General features: G+C 41.9%; 1 long non-coding RNA gene across 1 annotated transcript; it reads right to left on the bottom strand.

Moving 5' to 3' along the window:
- Positions 1-440: 440 nt before the first annotated feature.
- Positions 441-19,686, bottom strand: LOC128642007 (uncharacterized). The gene is made up of 4 exons (XR_008399606.1): positions 19,603-19,686; positions 1,562-1,754; positions 1,419-1,466; positions 441-955 (listed from the first exon to the last, which is right to left on the bottom strand). It is a non-coding gene; the product is annotated as an uncharacterized LOC128642007 (long non-coding RNA).
- Between the last annotated feature and the right edge of the window lie 2,480 nt (positions 19,687-22,166).

Here is a 22,166-nt window from a genome sequence, read left to right as displayed (position 1 = left end):
AATATATATCCATGAATCTATCAATCAATACTAGTAAAATATTTTTTTTTGTTAATTATGTAAAAATACAACATATGCAAACCTTGCAATCTATGTGTATGTATATAAATCTCTCTCTCTCACATATATATATATATATATACATTTATATATATATATATATATATATAGACAGAGAGAGAGATATATTTTTGATATATATATATATATACACATACATATTTTGATTGTAAATTATATATAATTATATTGAATATAGATATATATAAATATATATAGAGAGATATAAATATATTTATCGAAAGAAACATATATATGTATGTATCAATATATATATATATATATATATATGTTTTTTTAAAATAAATATATTTCTATATTTAAATACATAACTTGTTTATAACAATTTAAACGAGAACAGATTAAACTATATTAAAACATTATTATTATAAAATTTTATTAGCGATTTCCAATTATGGCTCTTCTTGAAATTGTGGGTTTGGTGAGGATGATGCTGAGAATAATTGTGTTATTGATTCTACACATTTACTTAAATTTTCAAAACCAGCTCTAAATATCTAATTTCTTTCCCTTTCAATTTCTATTTTTTCCTCCTCTATTCTTATCCTATCCTTTAAAAAAATTCCAAACATCTCAATTACTTTGTTTTGTTCATCCCTAAAATTGCGTGCTATTCCCACCATCTCCTGTAATGCGTCTGTCTCAGGGGCAGCTTTAATTGGATTATTAGCTATATTAGCAGCATTTTCAAATTCAGGTATTGGTGTAGACATTGTAGACTCTGGTGGTTGATGGGACCTTGATTGAGATGTATTTGTCCCTGACAAGGACTCTTCAATCATAGTCATTTGTGAATCTTCTTCTAAAGGGTCTACAGTCCTTAGTATTATTTCCCCACTACTAATATCATCTTGTGTGTTTTCTTCTTCGTTACCTACAAATAAATGTAAAAAATAAATATATAAATAAAACATCAAATATGTATGTAATGTATGTTTTACATATAAATTTGACACATAAAACATTGTAAAATATTTAAAATTAAAAAAAAAAAAATGATTGTTACTAAAAGATAGCCAATACAGATCGTACTCATTTTCATTAGGAAACAAAAATTAAATTTGATTTTCAAATCAATTTTACAAATGTAAGATTTGTATATTATTATCGTTTTATCTTAACGATAATATTAGTACATCAATAATATGTGTGAATGGTCTGTGCCAGTTCCGGAAAATCTATTACTGAAATTAAAATATTTGATATGCAGATTGATTTACATTGGGACATATCTTTTTTCACATTACATAACATGATTTTACATAAAAGAGAAATAAGGAAAAAAAAATTAAATTTTTAAAATACTAGAATAAATGTACATAAAGCTATATAGTTACCTTCTTCTATACCTCCGGATATAATTTGATTGAAGATATTCATGACTTCTGATAATAAAAATTAAAAATTAATTTTTTTTGTTTTTTTAATTTGTTAACAAGAAAAGAAATACAACAATACAATTTTAAATAAAAAATAATACCTCTCGAATTTCTGGCATTGTCAACGGGTGTACTGCAGGGAATATCAGGCAATGTATCCTAAGCTATGTGTTGTTATCGAAGATGACGAAAGGGTTGTTCGACAAACATTTTCTGTAGGCCTCATTTGGCTTGTAGAAGCTAATTCCCCAATTGACTCTGTAGCTTATAGAGAAGATTGTCTAGAAGGTCGTGCTATAATAGTTAAAAAGAATATATATATGTGTTAATGGGACATATTACTCAAAAATAATATTTCATGTTGCAGATTGAGAATATAATTTCTGAAAAATTTAAAATTAAATTTTTGCAACAATTTTTATTATTTCTCTTGTTATTCTTATTTCAAAGATAAACCTAGGAGGTTCATAGGCTAATTTATAAGGCCTTGAAGGCCGACCCTCTTCTATAAGGGCTTTTATTCAGTTTTAAAACAATATAGGTTGTTAGCTCATGAGTGTCATAAATTTTATTCTCTTGTTATCTTGATTTGAAAAGGAAGATTGTAATTTTAGAGACAGGACCATTTTTGTGGAAAAACTAAACTTGTATTTGCTGATTGGACAGCAACAATTAACAATTGCTGTCCATGGTCTGAAACAAAAATGGTCTGTCTGCTTAGCTTAGATACCTTAATTTTACAATCAAGATAGCAATAGAATGAAGAAAAATTGATAATAGTGGTAAATTATAAAGTTGATTATAATTACATAGTATATGAATCAGCAAATACATTTTTTGGGTTGAGTGTCTATTTATTTTTATCATACTAGTATTTATGGCCTTTTTGGAACTTAAAAAGGTTTGCAACGTATGAAAGATGTATACTTTTGAATCCATACTCATGATTTGAAGTGCAGATGAATAACAATAAATGTGATTTCTCCTAATCTTACTTTAAAATAAGTAAGAAATTATAAACTAACAAGGTAAAGAATTCAGTATCACATATCACTGTTGTGCGTCTATAGATACGCTGTTAGAACATGTAATTTGGATACAAACCTGGAAAATCATCGGAATCACAAGGGACATCAAGACCTTCTACTATTTCGTTCCCCAATCGAGAAAATACACGTCGTTCATAGTTGAGAAGATCGGATTCCATTGCTGGGCCACCGCCGGTCGCCCTAGCTGCTTTTTTTTCTTTGGCATATTTTGACTTTGTGATTCTTTTAATGTCAGAGAAACGCTTTTTGCAACTATCGACGTTTTTGGGAAAACGTGATACTGCTGAAACAGCATGACTAATCTCTTCCCACAAAAACTTCTTTCGGCTATGTGTGGTAACACGCTGCTTATGGCCGAGAAGAACATCCTAATGCTCTAGTACCCTCTCTACTAGAACTTCATTTTGTTCTAAAGTAAATTGGACATTACGTCCACTTTTGGTTCTTCCAGCTTCACTAGCTGCCATCTTGTCGCAATAAAGAATAATCTGACAAATAAAGTAATAGGCGTATGCTAACATTCGCGCCGTAATGACGTCTTAGATTCATTTTAATATTACATGTAACTAACGTATGCTAAGTAATTTGCTTTATCATATTGAATGCTTCATAAATGGGAACAATTGGGGAATTATATTTATCATAGATACGATGATATTCGCTTCAAATATGACGCAAACAATTACGGATTAAAATTTGATAAATATGTACTAATCAAGTTAATACGGAGTGTGCGAGTAATGGCGTTATAATTGCAGATCGTAATTGCGTGATAATTCACATAGTAATAAATTTCGCCCTATAGAACCAAAAAGAATAAATAAAGATATGGATTTATCAGTTTTTATGGGAGATATTATAAAAATATTCTTAGATGTTCCTATAGGGGGCAATATAATATTAGATTGGTATAGATGAAAAGGTAGGAAGTAGTTAATTGTATTTAAGTGAGGAAATTCTGCCCTCTTGTGGAATAAATATGTGCATACGATATAATGTAAAAATAGCATGACTAAGGGATCAGTCTAGAAACATTGCTGTGTTTTTGGATTTTTATCACAATAAAGACTTCCTGATTATCACTTTAATACTTGTGTGCTGCCAGATTCTGTATTTGTCTATGAATTGAAGGAAGATTGGCGGTCATTCCTCTGGCGTACACCTATTCTTTGGTCTGTATGTGCCAAATTATACTCTTTGGTGGTTTGGGACTGCCTTTAACCCGTGCACTGTGACTATGGAATAATCACAAGAAGATAATTAATGTTCTCTTATCCTGATGTACAAGCTGCACATATTACTACATTAGTGTGTGGATCAAGGAATTTCCTCAAAACAGTACCGGTTGAGACTATAAGTAAGCAGTATGAGAAGCTGTCAAAGAAACATTTGGCATATAATTTGCATGACACTACTTTAGCTGAATACCATTGGGTTAAAAGAATCCCTAGGGGATTATAGATGAGTGCACAGCCAACTCTGACGTGTAATAACAAGGAATATTGTGAGAATTTTGAACATATTTTAAACAAGTGTTCTATGGACATAATGGTTTGGACCGTATAATGCATACAAAGAGAAATTGCTACACAACAGAACAAATATATAAAAGAAAAGCAGAGAGGGTGCTATACAAGAGTGCAGTAAATACTATAATATTGATACAAGTAAGTAAATTATGTTACAATAGTCCCCAATGAGGTGAGATGTCAGTGCAGTCCTATAAATCCTCTCAGGGAAAAAAAGATGAAGGTGGCCGCTCTCCTCCTCATAAGAATCTCCTGAAGATACTAAAAGGAAGAAAACATAGAGGGGCACCTCATGTGTAGATCAACCAAAAACAGATCCAAGCAATGGCAATAGTATAGCCAAAGAAACAGGCAAATTGGGATGCAGGATACACAGGAACCACAATGGAGCTCCATAAAGGACAAATAAATGTGCTATCACTTAGCTTTGGTAGATAAGTGTTCAGGCAGCTCAAATCATACAACATGGCAAGGCATCCAAAAATGTAACAACCAAAAAAGACAATAATTGTATATCTAATACATACAAAAAATATCCTTTATGAGCTTACTCTAATAAGAGATATATCCTTTATCTCTTAATAATAAAAATGCCACAGAATAGTGCATTCAAAAAGTATATTATAAGTAATGTGTATTAAAAAATATATTAAAAAGCGAATAAGTTGCCGTACTGGATACAGCACAAACCTAACAATCCTGAAACGTAAAATAATGAGAATAACTAAATAGCTGCTAAGTTGATAAGTTAATATATGCAAATTTATTTTGTTATCATAAACATAAAACTGAATTGAAAACACTTATTATGTATATACATCAATATATAAATAAGTACCACCGGTGGTATAAAAACGTAATATTGTATATAGCACTTTTAACTCTAAAGAGATGCTTAGTAGTGCACTAAAAATAGCAAATATAAAAATTACAACTATAGAAAACAATGACTGCCTGCCCCTTTAAAAGTCTCCGTTTAAACTAATGCTTTGCATAGCCGATATAAACAGTCAGTGGTAAATTGATACAGCAAATATCACTGATCCTTTCTCAAGTGGTATATTCCTTTGTAAGGATCCCTGATTGGCTAGTAGCAGCCAGAGGCAATTTTAAGCAGTTCAGTGTTTTTTCTACCCAAAGCGATATTGCAAAGTATTTTTTTCCTCCAAAGAAACACACAAGTTGTAGTCTCTTTTTAAGAGAAGGTGTCAATAACTCACCAGAATCCGAAGCCTTGTTAAGATTTCTCTGCCAAAGACTTACTATTTGGAGCAGTCTGTACTTCAGTGGAATAGTTTTGGCGTGCACTCTGTTTCATTCGACTTTCAGTGCCGCCCACGTGACTCATTAAGCATGTGACTCTTAACTCCAATAAGAATAGCAGATTCCTGGTACAAATGAGCTGTCAGTTTCTTCGCTGGTTTGCTGTGTACTTTACAGCGATTATGTGTCATACTTTTATATATCCTCAGGTAGTTAAAATATATCTCCCAGATCACTCTTGGGAGTAGATGTTGCAAGTTATTATTAAGCTTTTCTCGCTGATAAAAGTTTTTTGTCTCCAAATTAAAATGCCAGTAAAATGTTGTGCTTATAACCATAAGTAAGAAATGTGGAAAGATGAGAAGTGCTCTTCTAACATGCAAACTCAACTGCAAATGAAATGTGCAACAATCTATTTCAGTTGTACCCGGGACTTACCCCAAATGAGCTCTGCCGCCCCTGTAGTCTTGACTAGCTGTGTGATCCTTTTCATGAGGGAGCTCTGGACATGCCGGGGGACCTACGTGGTCAGACCGAAACCTTGTCGGTGGGCTGATAGCTCCAAAAACATCCGGCACTCACATGAGACTCCAGCAGCGCTTCTGGCTTGCCATGCGTGTATTCAGCGTCGATCGTGACGTCACAGAATTCTCCGGTCGGGGGGCGGTGCTCTCTTTCTTCACCCGGGTTACAACAAGATACAGGTGAACAGGGGCTAAAGCGGATCCAAAGCTGGTGTGAGTACAAACAGTCACAAAGAAGGCAGGATCCAGCTTTTGTATAAAATAAAATCCAATTTTATTAGGCTTGGTTAAAACGCCAAACAGGCAGCACAAACTGCAAAAACAGGAAAGGTGTGTGAGCGTGACACCAGGGCTTACATGTTTCGGCCAGCAGCCGTAATCATAGCCATAGGTGTCATGCAGGTGAGTACATACTTAAAAAGGTAGTGATAAAATCTGATTGGACAAAAATACAAATTCAAAGTACGCCCACACTCCACAGGTAGAAAAGGAGTTAACCCTTAATTCCCTGGATCTGAAACAACACATGTGTATGCATTTGCAAGTAAATACATTTACAAAGTAGTATAATCTCAAAGCCAACATTAGTTGATGATATTAATGTTAAAGACACTGGCCATATAGACCACACAGAATACATAGAAAATATATAAATAGAAAATGTATAAAATACTACAAGGTACGCCATAAAAGTATAGTGTGATTTACCACATAATAATTAATGCTCCAAATACACATCATGTATAGTTTAAACCCCTGCCTACCAGATGAATAATTCTAAAATATGTACAATGGTATCTATGGATATTTAATTGATATAGTTGTGCTTAGGCTAATTTTGGTACTATATAAACCCTGTATATTGTGTTTTGGAGGACAGAATAGGAGGGTAAGGGGAGGAAAATAATTCAAGATACAAGTCAAAAATGAAAATGAAAATGAAAAAGCACTAAAGTAAGATGTATGTACCCTTATATGATAGGTGCCCTAATTAGTATGATCCTTGATGACTGATACTGGAAGAATATATTGGAAAAATATATATATTTGTAAATGTCAGAAATATGGCATAGTAATGGCCTAATGTGAACAATTATGCTTATGAATGTGCGTATTACTCCATATGTAAAACAGTGATAAAGTGAGAATATGTACACATGTAATCTCAGTAATGGCACAGGACAATGAGCAAATTGTACATAAGATGTGTAATATATAAGATGTAAGATGTGGTAAAAGTTACAACAGATGTAACTTGTAAGGCTATTCCCAGAAGTTGATTAAATCATATCTGGAGTTTAATCCTAAAGGTAGTCTAGTTTTCAAGGTGTAAATCCAATATACTTCCCTTTTGGCAAGTATATTCGCTAGGTTGCCTCCTCTCTTAGGCACCTTAGCTTGTTCTATTGCCAGCCATTTAAAAGAATTTAAGCTACATCTGTGTTTAGTAGCGAAGTGTTGGACCAGAGGTGTACTAGACGTGCCTTTTGTGATAGTAGAGAAGTGTTCTCTAATACGGGAATTTATATCCCTCGAGGTTAACCCTACATACTGGATATTGCATAGGGTGCATATAATAATGTATATGACATCCGTACTTTGGCAATTGAGACAGGTTTTGATAGGGTATGTCTGACCAGTTGTTGTAGAAGTAAATTCTTTGGTAACCCAAACAAAATCACAGGGTTTACACTTTCTATGGCCACATTTGAACATACCTAAATGTTGTAGCCATGAACTTGTAGGTTGTAGTGTCTGTTTAAGTTCTGTGGGGGACAAAATGGATGCTAATGTGGGACTTTTTCTATATGAACACCTGACCCCTTGTTTTACGGTGTCAATCAGCTTATCATCAGCTGCCAGTAGAGGGAAATTTTTCCTAACTATGTTACAGATCTGTGAGAATTGTGTACTGTATGTTGTCACAAAGTGTACACCTTGAAAATCACCGTGTATTTGTTTGGGTTTATCTTCCAAAAGTTGATCCCTATCTAGCTTGTCAACAGCTGATCTAGCTTGTTTGATGTGTCTGCGTGTATATTTTCTTTCTTTGAGCCTCTTCTCAAGACAGTCAGCCTCCTGCACATAATCCACAGTGTTGCTACAATTCCTCTTAAGCCTAGAAAACTGGCCCTTAGCAACAGCATACGATGTGTTTTTAGGATGGCAACTGGAAGCGTGCAGGAGGGTGTTGCCTGAGATGGGCTTACGATATACTTTAGAGGTAATTTGTCCACTCCTTTCTCCTGTAAGGCATAAATCTAAGTAGTTAATAGACTTTGTGTCTGTGATGTAGGTGAAACTTAGGTTTAGATTGTTATTATTGATCATCTCAATGAAAATCTGTATGTCTGCAGGTGAACCTGACCAGATAAATAGCAGGTCATCAATGTAGCGTTTAAAAAAACAAATATGTGATCTGTATGGGTTACTATGGTCAAAGATGTTATCTAGCTCCCATTTGCCAAGGAATAAATTTGCATAAGAAGGGGCATATTTCGCCCCCATGGCCGTTCCGCATCTTTGGACATAGTATTGCCCTTCAAAGGTGAAAAAATTATGAGTCAAAAGAAACTCTAGAATTCTTAAAACATAGTTTTGAAAATCCGATGTGTATTCTGTGTGTGTGGTCAAAAAATACTTTACTGCCTCAATACCTCTATTGTGTGGAATTCTAGAATATAGAGAGACCACATCCACTGAAAGCCAGTGGTAGTTGGTTTGCCAATTTATGTCAGTTAGTAAATTAAGTACATGCTTTGAATCTCTGGTGTATGAGGGTAATTGATTAACCAATGGTTGTAAAATGGCATCAAGCCACTGGGACAATCTTTCAAATATGGAGTCTATGCCGCTGACTATTGGGCGGCCTTTTACGTTGGTAAGTGATTTATGGACCTTGGGGAACATATGGAACACTGGGGTCCTAGGGTACCTGACATAGAGATAGTCTGCAGTATTTTCATCCATAAAGCCATGTTCAACACCATCATCTAAGATGCCACTTAAGAGTTTCTTATACTCATTTGTTGGATTTCTAGGTAAGAGCGAATAGTCTGAAGGATTGTTTAGCTGTCTAAGAGCTTCTGATACATAATCTTTCCTATCGAGGACTACAATAGTGCCCCCCTTATCTGATGGTCTGATCACTAGATTTGGTTGTTGTTGTAATGACCTAAGTGCTTGTGATTGTCTTTTAGTCAAGTTATGTGCTGTTCTGTCTGTGGTCTCCTTCAATTTCTGCAGATCTGACTCTACTCGTGCGTGGAATGTCTCTATTATTGGCCCTCTATTTTGTATCGGGTAGAAGGTAGATTTATTCTTGAATGAAAAAGCCCTATTAAGCGTTCCAGATACACTATTGCTCTCTATAGCTAGATTTTGGAGAGATATAAGATCACAGACTTCTGAGAATGTATTTATACCTATACATGATGTAGTATGGACACTAGCCGATTCAGAGTGAGTAGTCTCATGTGGAGTATCTGCAAAATGTTTCTTTAGTGTGATGTTCCTTACAAATTTGTTTATGTCAATGAGTGTTTGGAAAATGTCAAAGCTTGTGGTAGGTGCAAAACCTAAACCCAGAGACAATACATCTATTTGGTCCTTAGTCAATACAGTTGAGGATAGATTTACCACACTATTTATTTGTATTTGGTCTGTGTGCGGTTGCCCCGTACAGGGTATCTCTCTTGGCTGTTGTATGGTGTCCCCCCTATGCCCTGCAAAGGTGGGTCTATGGGAAAAACCTGATTCAAAAGTAGCATATCTTGTGCCCCTGTGTTCCCAATGTGTGCACTCATTTGTTCATCTGATCTATTAGTAGGAACGTACTTAGACACAGTGTTTTTATCTTTATGTCTTGCCCCTTGTGGTACCAGGCTTGTGGATGCTATGTTAGGCATACTGGGAGCATTGGAGACATTAGCAATATTAGAAACAGTAGGAACAGTAGGGGCCTTTAAAATGCCCTGTTGAGTATTAGAAATGGTGTTTGTCTGTGTTACTCTATCTATCTCATTGTCACCACCTGAGTTATATTCATCAGACGATCTGTCTGTATCGCTATCAGAGAAGCTAACCTGTTTGCGGTGACCTCTGCCATGTCTACGATTGCCCCTACGGTTTTTGTTCTGTGGTAAGTTTCGTCTATAATTGGAACGTTGTTTTTTGTTCCAAATATACACTGAGTTTTTCTGGTAGTCAGTTTTGTCACGTACAAACTTGATATGTTTATTTTCCATTATGACTTGCTTACCACGGGCCAAAGACTCTTGCAATATCTTATCAAATTTAGCAAAGTTTGGGTCAACACTTCTATTATTCAGCTCAATCTGAAGAGTATCTATCTCTAGTTTGACATCGTTTAGTTGCTGTGTTCTATATTGTATTAATAACAACATTAGTTGGCATGAACATTCTGATAACACTGCATTCCATTTATCAACAAATTCTACATCTGTGGTATCAACATCAAAAGTAGGAAATTTAAAAATTCTCAGTCCTCTAGGAATCATTTGGGCTTTAAGATATGATTGGAATGTCCAAATGTCCCACTGTGCCTTGGTTTCTTTGAACAAAAGGGTTTCCATAGTATCAAATAAAGTGCTGAGTGAAAGTGTCCCCTTATCCTCAGAAAATATTTTTTCACATTCTGTGGAAAAGTCACTACGTGTTGTAGCAGGTCTCAGGGAGAAATATTGTTGTGCTGTTTCTTCCATTTTAATTTTATAACAATTGTACTGATCAAGTATTCACTGTTAAAAGTGGATAGTCAATATATAGAATAGAGCCCCTGTATTGTATACTGCAATGAAGAGTTTCCCTGGGTATCACCAGTAATACCCCAAATAAGTAAGAAATGTGGAAAGATGAGAAGTGCTCTTCTAACATGCAAACCTGCATGACACCTATGGCTATGATTACGGCTGCTGGCCGAAACATGTAAGCCCTGGTGTCACGCTCACACACCTTTCCTGTTTTTGCAGTTTGTGCTGCCTGTTTGGCGTTTTAACCAAGCCTAATAAAATTGGATTTTATTTTATACAAAAGCTGGATCCTGCCTTCTTTGTGACTGTCTTATAACCATAAGCCATAGAAAACAGTCCACAGGTCTTATCACTATGAACGTGTTTCAGCTAATGAGCTTTTTTTCCAAAAATGTAACAGTCTGATGTGTTACACCCCCCATGGTAGTGTTTACTCATAGACTAAACAGAACAAACTAAGCAGATGGAAGATTCATTTAGACAAAAATTTGCACACTGAGGAGGCAGAGAAATGACTCACTAAAGTGAAGGATGAAGTCAGTGTGAGGCAGAAGGAAATAGAGGCACAGAAGAATTCTAACGGGATGAGGAGGACTACTTGGAAGGCAGTCTTTCGATGGGGTACAGAGTTTAGTGGATTGCCATTAATGGCCACCAAGGTAACAGAGGATGCGTCACCAACCAAGGTGCAAGTGGCACACAGTGGAATAAAAGCTCTGATTCCTCAGATTTTTCCAGGACCATTTCGGATACAGATCTCGGTGTGGAGGATGCAAACACTGCTGTGGGAAAGGGCAGGGATCGCATCCTCTGAGGAAGTAGTGGTAAATATATCTAATGTTATTCAGACTGATGAAGTTTTGGTGCTACAGAAAGGACTTTCTCCCAAGTATATGCTTTTTTCTTGCAATTTCTCCCAAGTATACGCTCAAAGGGGCATATGTATCAAGCTCCGAATGGAGCTTGATGCCCCGTGTTTCTGGTGAGTCATTACACTCGCCAGAAACAGCAGTTATGAAGCAGCGGTCACAAAGACTGCTGCTCCATAACCTGTCCGCCTGCTCTGTGCAGGCGGACAGACATCGCCGGAAATCAACCTGATCGAGTACGATCGGGTTGATTGACACCCCCCTGCTGGCGAGTCTGCAGGGGGCGGCGTTGCACCAACAGCTCTTGTGAGCTGCTGGTGCAATGCTGAATATGGCGAGCGTATTGCTCGCCGTATTCAGCAAGGTCTGGCGGACCTGATCCGCAGTGTCGGATCAGGTCTGCCAGACCTTGATAACTATGGGCCATAGGCTTTTTTTCATGCAAAGACAATTCTTCATATGGTATTAGTGCTGGTGATAAAAAATAAATATGTTTTTTTGTTTGCAGCATTTATGTTTGTGAAATAAGAGTATATTTATGCCCACTGCCCATAATGCAAGTATTGAAATGTATATTCAGCTGTTAGAAAATTACATTTAGAGATTACAAGAGAAACTTTAGCATAGTAAATACTCAAATAGAGGGAATAATTTCTGCAGACAACATTTCATGTCCATAAAAAAGCTTATAAATGACATGACATCAAAGTGAAAGGGACCGATAAGGGAGGTGCTTTGGTAGTTTTGGATTATTAGTATTACATTGCTGAAATGAAACAACAGCTTGATAATAGACAAATTTATCAAACTCTTCCCTGTAACCCTATATTCATTATTTGGAAAGAAGCTTGTTTGTGAAGAGCTGGGGTATGACCAGGAAAACCCTCCTAGGATGGCCGGGCTCCTGGAACTCCCGGTCGGCCGCCTCACCATGGAACCACGGACACCCGCCTAACCCCTCTCAGACTTTCCGGGCTCCTGGAACTCCCGGTCGGCCACAGGACAGCAGGACACCCACTAACTTTAACCCAGGTCACTCCAGATTCATGTGCCCCAGAGCTCCGCTCTTTTGGGGATTAGTAGCCCCTAAGGAGGACAAGAGGTGGGGGAATTACCGGAGGGGAGCTCCTTTGGGAACTGGGGGTTTTGGACACCCCTAACCCCATAACTTAAACGGACTGTAACTCCGGTCCCCAGTAACAAATCATGCTGATTTTTGGACTGTGACATCTGGGGACCGAGAGCTTTAAAATGATACCCTGGAAGTGCCGCCTCTCCAAAGCGAAACCGCCACCCCTAGGTATTGGGATTATGTGAGACTATGGCTCCTATGGATGTGCCGGGCTGTCTGGAGGCGCGAGAATGGCAGCAAAATTGTGGGATTGTCCTTTGTGTTATCAAGATGAGCTGTGTGTATAAAAGGAGTGTATGTTTTACAATAAAATCAGTTCTTTTTTAACCTGAATGCTAGTCTGTCTAGTTATTTGGGTTGGCTCCAGCTAAAATAACTTTCCTGGGCTACATAGCAGCCTGTTCCAGGCAGAGAAAGGATCATCAGGCAGAGCTACCCAGTCTGGGTAGCTGGAGTCTGCCACAGGGTGGGACCCTGGGTACTGATGCTGTTGGGCATCAGGGGTGGCTACAGGCTGTGGTCACTTGCCAACTACATAGCTGCAGTTGGCAGGGAGGAAGCAGGACCCATTTGGCGGAGCTACCCAGTCGGGGTAGCTGGGGTATACGTCACCTTGGTGGCAGCGGTGGGATGCTTCCAACTTTCTGGGACATTCAAACCACCAGCTAGAAGTAATATTGAATGGAGACTCGAGGAAATACTGCGGGTACCAGGAACAGAACTACCCCCACCAGAGAAATGCTGGGAGAGGACCAGGCGGCCGGCTGGTCGGATGATGACCAGGGCAATCAGCTATCCGTTACAATGCCAAGTTCAGTCCCAAGTACAGTATCTACTCCGGGGACATCCACGTCTGATGTACAGCGTGAAGTGCAGTGGCGGTTGGCGTTATATGACACCCGGCCACCAGAGGAGGTCATCACCAAGATCGTTTCGGATGTTACCCAGCTCAAGTTAGCAGAAATCCACCAGTCCATAGGAGGGGCTCCATCAGACCATGGAGTGCCGGCTCTTTGACCGCACAAGCTACCCCATGGGGCCTTTCGAGCCTACAAGGAAGAGGAGGAGGATATTGACTGTTACCTTCAGGTCTTTGAGACCTAATGCGAACTGCAGGGGGTAGCCTATGCTGATAGACTGTCTGTCCTGATCGGAAAATTGTCAGGGCGGGCTTTGGCAGCTTTTCACGCTACCCCTTCTAGGACCAAAAGGATTATAACAAGGTGAAAGACCGTATCCTTGCCCGATATGGGCTCACACCGGAGGCCCACCGGCAGAAGTTCCGGACACTAAGGAAGCAGGATGAACAGCCTTTCACAGAATGGACCCACCAATTCACCTGGTCGATGACGTCCTGCCTAGCTGGCTGCAAGGCCCCTACTAGAACATTTCTATAATCATATTCCAGTCGAGATTAAAGAATGGGTCCAGGACCGGCGGCCCACCACAGCAGACCAGTACACAGATGCCCACCACCAAGTTCACTCTGCGCCACAATCAACTCCCCGCACAGCTTCAGTGGTAGTCCGACCCTCAGCGGCTACCAATAAGCCTCCGGGCCGTCCGGCCTTTGTCCCTCCGACCGGAGTCAGGGACTCATGGGGATGTTTTTCCTGCGGATACACCGGCCACCTCAGGCGGGAATGCCCGAGTCGGGTCCGACAACAGCCAGCCACTCAGCCAAGGCACCTCCAGCCCACAGCTTGGGTGAGAGCTCCCGCCCCAACCTACCCAGCCGCTGCCCACTATGCTTATGCACCGGCTGACTATCCTGAATGGGCTGAAGAGGAGGTTGGCACCCTACAAGAAGCCTACCTGGCATCCACAGACAACCGTCAGCACCACTGCCAGATCGTTTGGGTCAATGGAAAGGCGGCTCAGGGATTACGGGACACTGGATCCACCATTACCCTGATCCAGCCTCATCTGGCCTCCGCTTCTACCGCTACTGGGAGAACTCTTGCTGTTCGAGTGGCCGGAGGTGCCACGATACGAGTCCCTATGGCCTGTGTCCATCTGGCTTGGGGCGCCGGAGCCCGCACTGTGGACGTGGCCATTATGCCAGATCTTCCTCCAGAGGTTGTACTAGGAAACGACCTCGCCCTACTTGTTTCCACCTTTTTGGGGGATACTCCCCTGGACACCTGCCCAGTAACCACCCACTGGCAAGCTCAGCGGCAAGCCAACACACCACAGCTGGGGACCCAGGTAAGACCCCCCACCCCCGACTCCTCTCCTTCCCCGACAGCCTACCCTTGCGCCCTAACGCCCAACCCCACTCCCTGCCCTCCTTCCCAACCAACTATCCTGGGCCTCCTCTTCTGAATTTGCTCAAGAGACTCTGAGCGACCCGACCCTTACCCCCTTCCGAGACTAAGTAGGGACTGATCCCAAGGGCCCCGGGGAAGAACGGTTCCAATGGGAAAACGGCCTGTTGTATCGGATCTCCCGGCGGAAGAAAGTGTCGAAAAAATATCGGTCCAACCTGCTACGAATAGGGCACGATATCCCCTTGGCCGGCTATTTAGGCAACTCCCGAACACACCATCGCCTTACTCAGATCTTTTTCTGGCCCAGAATCACGCGAGAAATTAAGGAATATTGTAGGACCTGCATAGTGTGTCAGAAGGTAGGGAAGACCGGGGACCATACTAAAGCCCCCCTTAACCCTCTCCCTGTTATTGACGAACCCTTTAGCAGAATCGCTGTGGATATAGTAGGGCCCCTACCTAGACCTAGTCCCTCCTGAAAAAAATACATACTCACGGTAGTAGACTATGCCACTAGATATCCAGAGGCCATACCTCTGGCGAATATCCAGGCGGAGACGGTGGCCAGTGCGTTGCTCCGGGTATTCACCAGGGTAGGCTTCCCCCGAGAAATGGTCTCTGACCAGGGGACCCAGTTTACAGCGGAGGTCACCCAAAAGTTATGGGAACTGTGTGGGATAAAACCCCTGTACAGTGCCTCCTATCACCCCCAGACCAATGGTCTTTGTGAACGGTTTAACGGGACACTGAAGCAATTGCTTCGGACGTTCTCGGCTACTCACAAAGACTGGGAAAAATTCCTGCTGCACCTCCTATTTGCCTACAGAGAGGTGCCCCAGGAATCCACCGGGTTTTCACCCTTTGAGCTGCTGTATGGCCGGAAAATAAGGGGGCCCTTAGACTTGTTGCGAGCCCACTGGGAGGGATCAGCAGGGGAGGAAGGACCCTCCGTTGTGGAGTATGTCCTGAAGTTCAGGGATCGGCTGAAGAACCTCACTGCCATGGTGCGGGAGAACCTTCAGGTAGCCCAAAGGAGACAGAAACGGTGGTACAACCATAATGCTGCAGTAGGGCAGAGGGTTCTTGCCTTGAAACCTGTCAAAACGAACAAGTTACAGGCTTCCTGGCAAGGGCCCTACCGGGTGGTGGAACAATTAAATGACACCACCTACCTTGTAGCAAAATGCTCCGATGATCGGGTCCAATGGACCTTTCATGTGAACATGCTAAAGGAGTATGTAGAAAGACCCCAAGATGTAGCCACCATCTGTGCCCTGGCTATGGAAGACTCAGAGAGCCTTCCCATGCCAGAGGTCCCCGGGCCGGATGAGACCCCTCAAGGAGTAGCCAACATAATCCTGGATGAGAGGTTAGCAGCCTTACAGAGACAGCAGATCCGGCATTTACTAGAGGACCGCCAGGAGATGTTCTCCAATGTCCCTGGGTACACCACAGTGGCTGTGCACCAAGTGGAAACCCCGGGACAAGTTCCCCTAAGACAGGCAGCTTACAGAGTACCTGAAGCTGTCAGAGACAGTATGCATCGGGAGCTCCAAGGAATGTTGGACCTCGGTGTTGTTGAACCGTCCAACAGTCCCTGGGCCTCCCCGGTGGTGCTGGTCCCAAAGATAGATGGTACTACCCAGTTCTGCATTGACTACCGTAAGCTCAATGACAGAACCACAACCGACGCCTACCCCATGCCCCGCATCGATAACCTCTTAGATAGAATTGCCAGGGGTCACTTCCTAACTGCCCTTGACCGCTGCAAGGGGTATTGGCAGATCCCACTAGACCCTGACTCTGTTCCCAAGTCTGCCTTCATCACCCCTTTCGGCCTCTACCAGTTTAAGGTCATGAAGTTTGGGATGAAGAACGCTCCAGCCACCTTTCAGAGGATGGTGGATCGCCTGCTGGATGGCCTCCAAGACTATGCCTGTGCCTACTTGGACGACATCGCCATCTTTAGCGACACCTGGGAGGATCATTTGATCCACCTGGGCATCGTTCTAGATCGCCTCAGAACCGCCGGGCTGACCGTGAAACCCGACAAATGCACCATAGGCCGCTCGGAAGTCCAGTACCTGGGCCACCAAGTAGGCTGTGGAGAGCAGCGGCCGGAGCCCGCCAAGGTTGAGGCAGTGGCAAACTGGCCCACTCCTCGAACTAATATCCAGGTCTTAGCCTTCCTAGGAACCGCCGGCTATTACCGAAGGTTCGTCCCCAATTATAGCACCCTCGCCAAACCCCTGACTAACCTGACTCATAAAAGACTGCCCCGACAGATAGTGTGGTCCCCAGAATGTGAAAACGCCTTTCAGAGCTTCAAGTCTGCCTTGATCTCTGCCCCAGTCCTGGCCGCGCCTAACCCCACCAAACATTTTTGTGTCCACACAGATGCCTCCATGTTTGGGTTGGGAGCAGTACTAAGCCAGATAGATGAAGAAGGACAAGACCACCCCATAGCCTACATCAGTAGGAAGCTGCTGCCCAGGGAGGTAGGCTATGCGGCGGTGGAGAACGAATGCCTGGCACTGGTATGGGCCCTCAAGAAATTACAACCGTACCTCTATGGAAGACCCTTCACTGTCCTCACCAATCACAACCCCCTGGTGTTGCTTAACCGAGTGTCGGGAGATAATGGATGTCTACTAAGATGGAGTTTAGCCCTGCAGCCCTTTAACTTTAACGTTCAGTATGGGCCGGGAAAGAGCAACGGGAATGCCGATGGACTTTCCCGGCAGACTGAAATAGAATGCTCCTCGGACATCCCCTAGTAGACCCGTGGGGATCTAGCTGGGTCTGATGAACTGGAAGGGGGAGTTGTCACGGATACTGGGCTGCAAGGGTTAAATCCATACTCTCTACAACCTCACCCCTGTTGTTTCTCAGTGGAAGCTTTGGTTTGCTTGTTTGTGAAGAGCTGGGGTATTACCAGGAAAACCCTCCTAGGCTGGCTGGGCTGCTGGAACTCCCGGTCGGCCGCCCCACCACGGACACCCGCCTAACCCCTCTCAGACTGTCCGGGCTCCTTTAACTCCCGGTCGGCCACAGGACAGCAGGACACCCACTAACTTTAACCCAGGTCGCTCCAGCAACCATGTGCCCCAGAGCTCCTTTCTTTTGGGGATTAGTAGCCCCTAGGGAGGACAAGAGGTAGGGGAATTACCGGAGTGGAGCTCCTTTGGGAACTGGAGGTTTTGGACACCCCTAACCCCATAACCTCAACGGACTGTAACTCCGTAACTGTAACGAATCATGCTGATTTTTGGACTGTGGCATCTGGGGACCAAGAGCTTTAAAATGACACCACCGGGATCACCCGAAACCGCCACCCCTAGGTATTGGGATTATGTGAGGCTGTGGCTCCTATGGAGGTGCCGGGCTGTCTGGAGGGGCGGGAATGGCAGCAAAATTGTGGGATTGTCCTTTGTGTTATCAAGATGAGCTCTGTGTATAAAAGGAGTGTATGTTTTACAATAAAATCAGTTCTTGTTTAACCTGAATGCTAGTCTGTCTAGTTATTTGGGTTGGCTCCAGCTAAAATCACTTTCCTGGGCTACATAGCAGCCTGTTCCAGGCAGAGAAAGGCTCATCAGGCAGAGCTACCCAGTCTGGGTAGCTGGAGTCTGCCACAGGGTGGGACCCTGGGTACTGATGCTGTCGGGCATCAGGGGTGGCTACAGGCTGTGGTCACTTGCCAACTACATAGCTGCAGTCGGCAGGGAGGAAGCAGGACCCGTTTGGCGGAGCTACCCAGTCGGGGTAGCCGGGGTCTCCGTCACAAGTATTTTACACGCTTCCTAAGCTGCATAAGAATCAGACTCACCTACCTATAGTTGAGTATAGTATATAGTATAGTATAAATAAGTACTGATTCCATATTTTCAAACATTGCAATATATTTAGATACAATTTTACAACCTCTAGTTATGGAATCCTCCTCATTTATAAAGAATACAGGTGATTTTCTACAGAAATTGCGAAATTTAGAACTACCTACAGATACATACCTTTATGCTTTGATTACTGTCACAATTGTGGGGTGTTCAGGTTTGAACTCAGGTGTGGTGCTTTTAGGTTCAGTAAACAGATCAGATTCTTTTACCTTAGAATAATTTTGCCTTGGCATAACTATGCAGTAAAACCAAAACCTTTATTGAAAACAAACAAAGTAAGAACAGTCAGATACCAAACAGAAGCAAGGCTCAATGCCACAGGATACTCAGCAACTTGGGATAACAATATACAGGATGTTTAGGTACTTAGTATAGCAATCCCACATTATACTCAGACTTGGAATATCAGATCACAGTACTGGCTGGCTTAAATAATCAGTTCCAGGATACACAGACTTGAAATATCAGATCACAGTACTGACTGGCATGTATAACAGGTTGCAGGATACACAGACTTGAAATATCAGATCACAGTTCTGACTGGCATGTATAACAGGTTGCAGGGCACACAGACTTGAAATATCAGATCACAGTTCTGACTGGCTGGTATAACAAGTTGCAGGATACACAGACTTGAAATAGCAGATCATAGTACTGACTGGCTGGTATAACAGGTTGCAGGGCACACAGACTTTAAATTTCAGATCACAGTTCTGACTGGCTGGTATAACAAGTTGCAGGATACACAGACTTGAAATAGCAGATCACAGTACTGACTGGCATGTATAACAGGTTGCAGGGTACACAGACTTGGAATGCAGTTTGCAAGACTCACTGGTTTGGAGAGGGCTCCCAGAACAGACAGACTGGAAACAGAGAAATCCTTAATGCCAGAGCACGTGAATGAGGGACGTGACAGTCCATTTATAGGAAAGCAGCAAAACAGGTGCAAGCGACCAGTAATCACAATAAATATGAGCCCTCTAGTGGCCAAGGAGTAAACTGCAGCAGAGGAAATTAAAGGGACAGACACCATCCTGGAAAGGATGCAACAGTATCCCCCTCCCTAGGCTGACCTTAGGACAGCCTACAGCATCATTAGCACAGGAAAAATAAGAAAGCATCCAAGGAGCAGGTAGCAGGAAGCTTCTTCAGGTTTTCAAAGCATATGCCCTCACAAGGTCAGAATTCACAAACCGCCCAAAACCGTGCTCATTCAACAGCAGAGGGCAAGGCTTTCTTTAGGTCATCACAAGAATTCTGGGTGAGTGTTCACAGAAATCAGGTTTAAGGAGTACCCTACCAGCACCAAAGCAGGAGTGCCCATCTCAGGGCCAGTTTTCGGAGAATCAGAGACATGAATGCCCATTTAGGGCAGGTTCAGAAATATCCTCATGGAAAGGCAAAACATAAATTCAACAAATAGAAGCTCTAGTAGGTCTATTCAGACAGCATGATATTGTGTGTCTTTGTCAGGGTTTTACCATTCTGTACCTTTAACTACTAATTACCATACTGCTTTTTAAGGCTCCACCTAGTGTTGAACGTTGCTTGGTAATTTGTTCAGTCACTCTCTGTTCCTGAATGCTACGCACCCAGCCATTCCCTCCTGTCTAAGTTGGGACTCCCTGCTACTGATACTAATTCCTGTTACTCAAGACTTGCGGTATTGCAGCACCTCATCTCTGTTCCTGTCTCTCTCGCTGCTGCTTGCTTCCTGCTCACTCGCATGCTGGTCCGTTGGCGTCTGACGTCACTAGGTGAAACCGCAGCCGCCACACACTCTCACTGAATCTCTGCACACGCTGTCTGCATTACTTCTCCGGTAACTCCGCTTCTGCTCCACGCTGAGGATACTGTTTGGGAAGTCGGTTTGTATATACTATCATCAGGATTACCGGTCTGTATTACCAATATACAAATAAGGATATCTTGCCTCTCATGTCATTTGTTGCTGCTTGCCTCAAGTAATCAAGTAATCAAGTTTACCTGCCATACTAAGCTATTAACCAGTTTATCTCATGCACTAACTGTTACATCAACTATTCCGCTTGTGATTCATTTCATTGACTTGCACAGTGACTTTTGCCATATCTATCATTATGCTTAAAAGTACTGCTCCATTTTGCATTAACCTCTGATGTACTTTTGTGCTTAAACTGACTTTAACCCAGCAACTACTCACAACTGCAAATCTTGTATCTGGTTGTAAATAACCAATGAACCTACCTTGCACAACTCTAACTAAAGTGTGTGTGTGTGTGTGCAAGCTATGTAAATATTTTATATGTGTGTGATGCGAGTCTGCAAATATTTTGGAAGTGAATAAGTTTCTCTCTAAATTCTGGAATTCGAGTTATCCTACATTACCATACTATATTGTTGTTTAGCTCATTCCATTTCCTTTTGTATACCATCTTCACACTGTATCCTACAGTAGTGACCCTCAGATCTATGAGCATAACAGGGTTCACACAAGTTAGATCTTAGTGAACCCAAGGTAAGGTGTGAGACTGAGTGGTCCTGCAAGAACAAGGGTACTAGTTCATACTTAAACATAACATATTACCAAGCCTATAAAAATAACTAGTACCTTGTTTAATGGATATAACAGAGCTTTACAATAGGGTTGGCTCCCTAGCTCAAAGTATGGATCACATGATACAGGGACTAAGGGAGATACAATTGGAGAACCAAAACATCAGAAAATTCATAAATGATCATCTTGCCAGTAAGCCTCCTGTAGCTGAAAACTCAGCTGAACCTTTAATTAGCCCTCCTGAAAAATTCTCTGGGGAGAGAGCTTTGTTTAGGGATTTTAAGAACTCTTGTACACTGATGTTTACTCTGAAACCTAAATCATACCCAACAGATAGGGTCAGGGTATTAACTGTTATCTCATTCTTACGTGGTGAGGCCAGGTCTTGGGCTAATGCCTATTATGAAAAAGATGATCCCATCTTAAATTCTCTTGATGCATTCTTTTCTGCCATGTCTCTGCTTTATGAGGATCACAATAAACAGAACACAGCAGAAACAGCTATTAGGTCCTTACGTCAAGGGAAAAGAGTCGTGGAAGAATATATCACGGATTTCAAACGTTGGGCACCGGACACTCAGTGGAACACTCCAACTTTAAGGAATCAATACCGATTAGGTCTCAGTGAAGCAATAAAAGATGAGCTTGCAAGTGGTATCATTCCTGATGACTTAGAAGCCCTCATGACACTCAGCATAGGTATAGACCGAAGGTTAAGGGAAAGAAAATCTGAAAGATCTTTCAGTGATACAAGCTACAGAAAATTATCCACTTATCAAGCTACACCTTCAACCTCACCAGCAAGGTCCTTTGATGAACCTATGGATGTAGCAGTGATTCGTGGTCCTCTAAAACCAGAA

The sequence above is a fragment of the Bombina bombina genome, chromosome 11 (genome assembly GCF_027579735.1).
Source record: "Bombina bombina isolate aBomBom1 chromosome 11, aBomBom1.pri, whole genome shotgun sequence".
In the NCBI taxonomy this organism is placed as follows: Eukaryota; Metazoa; Chordata; class Amphibia; order Anura; family Bombinatoridae; genus Bombina; species Bombina bombina.
Note: the sequence above shows the minus strand (reverse complement) of the source record. Positions and strands in the feature narration are given on the sequence as shown.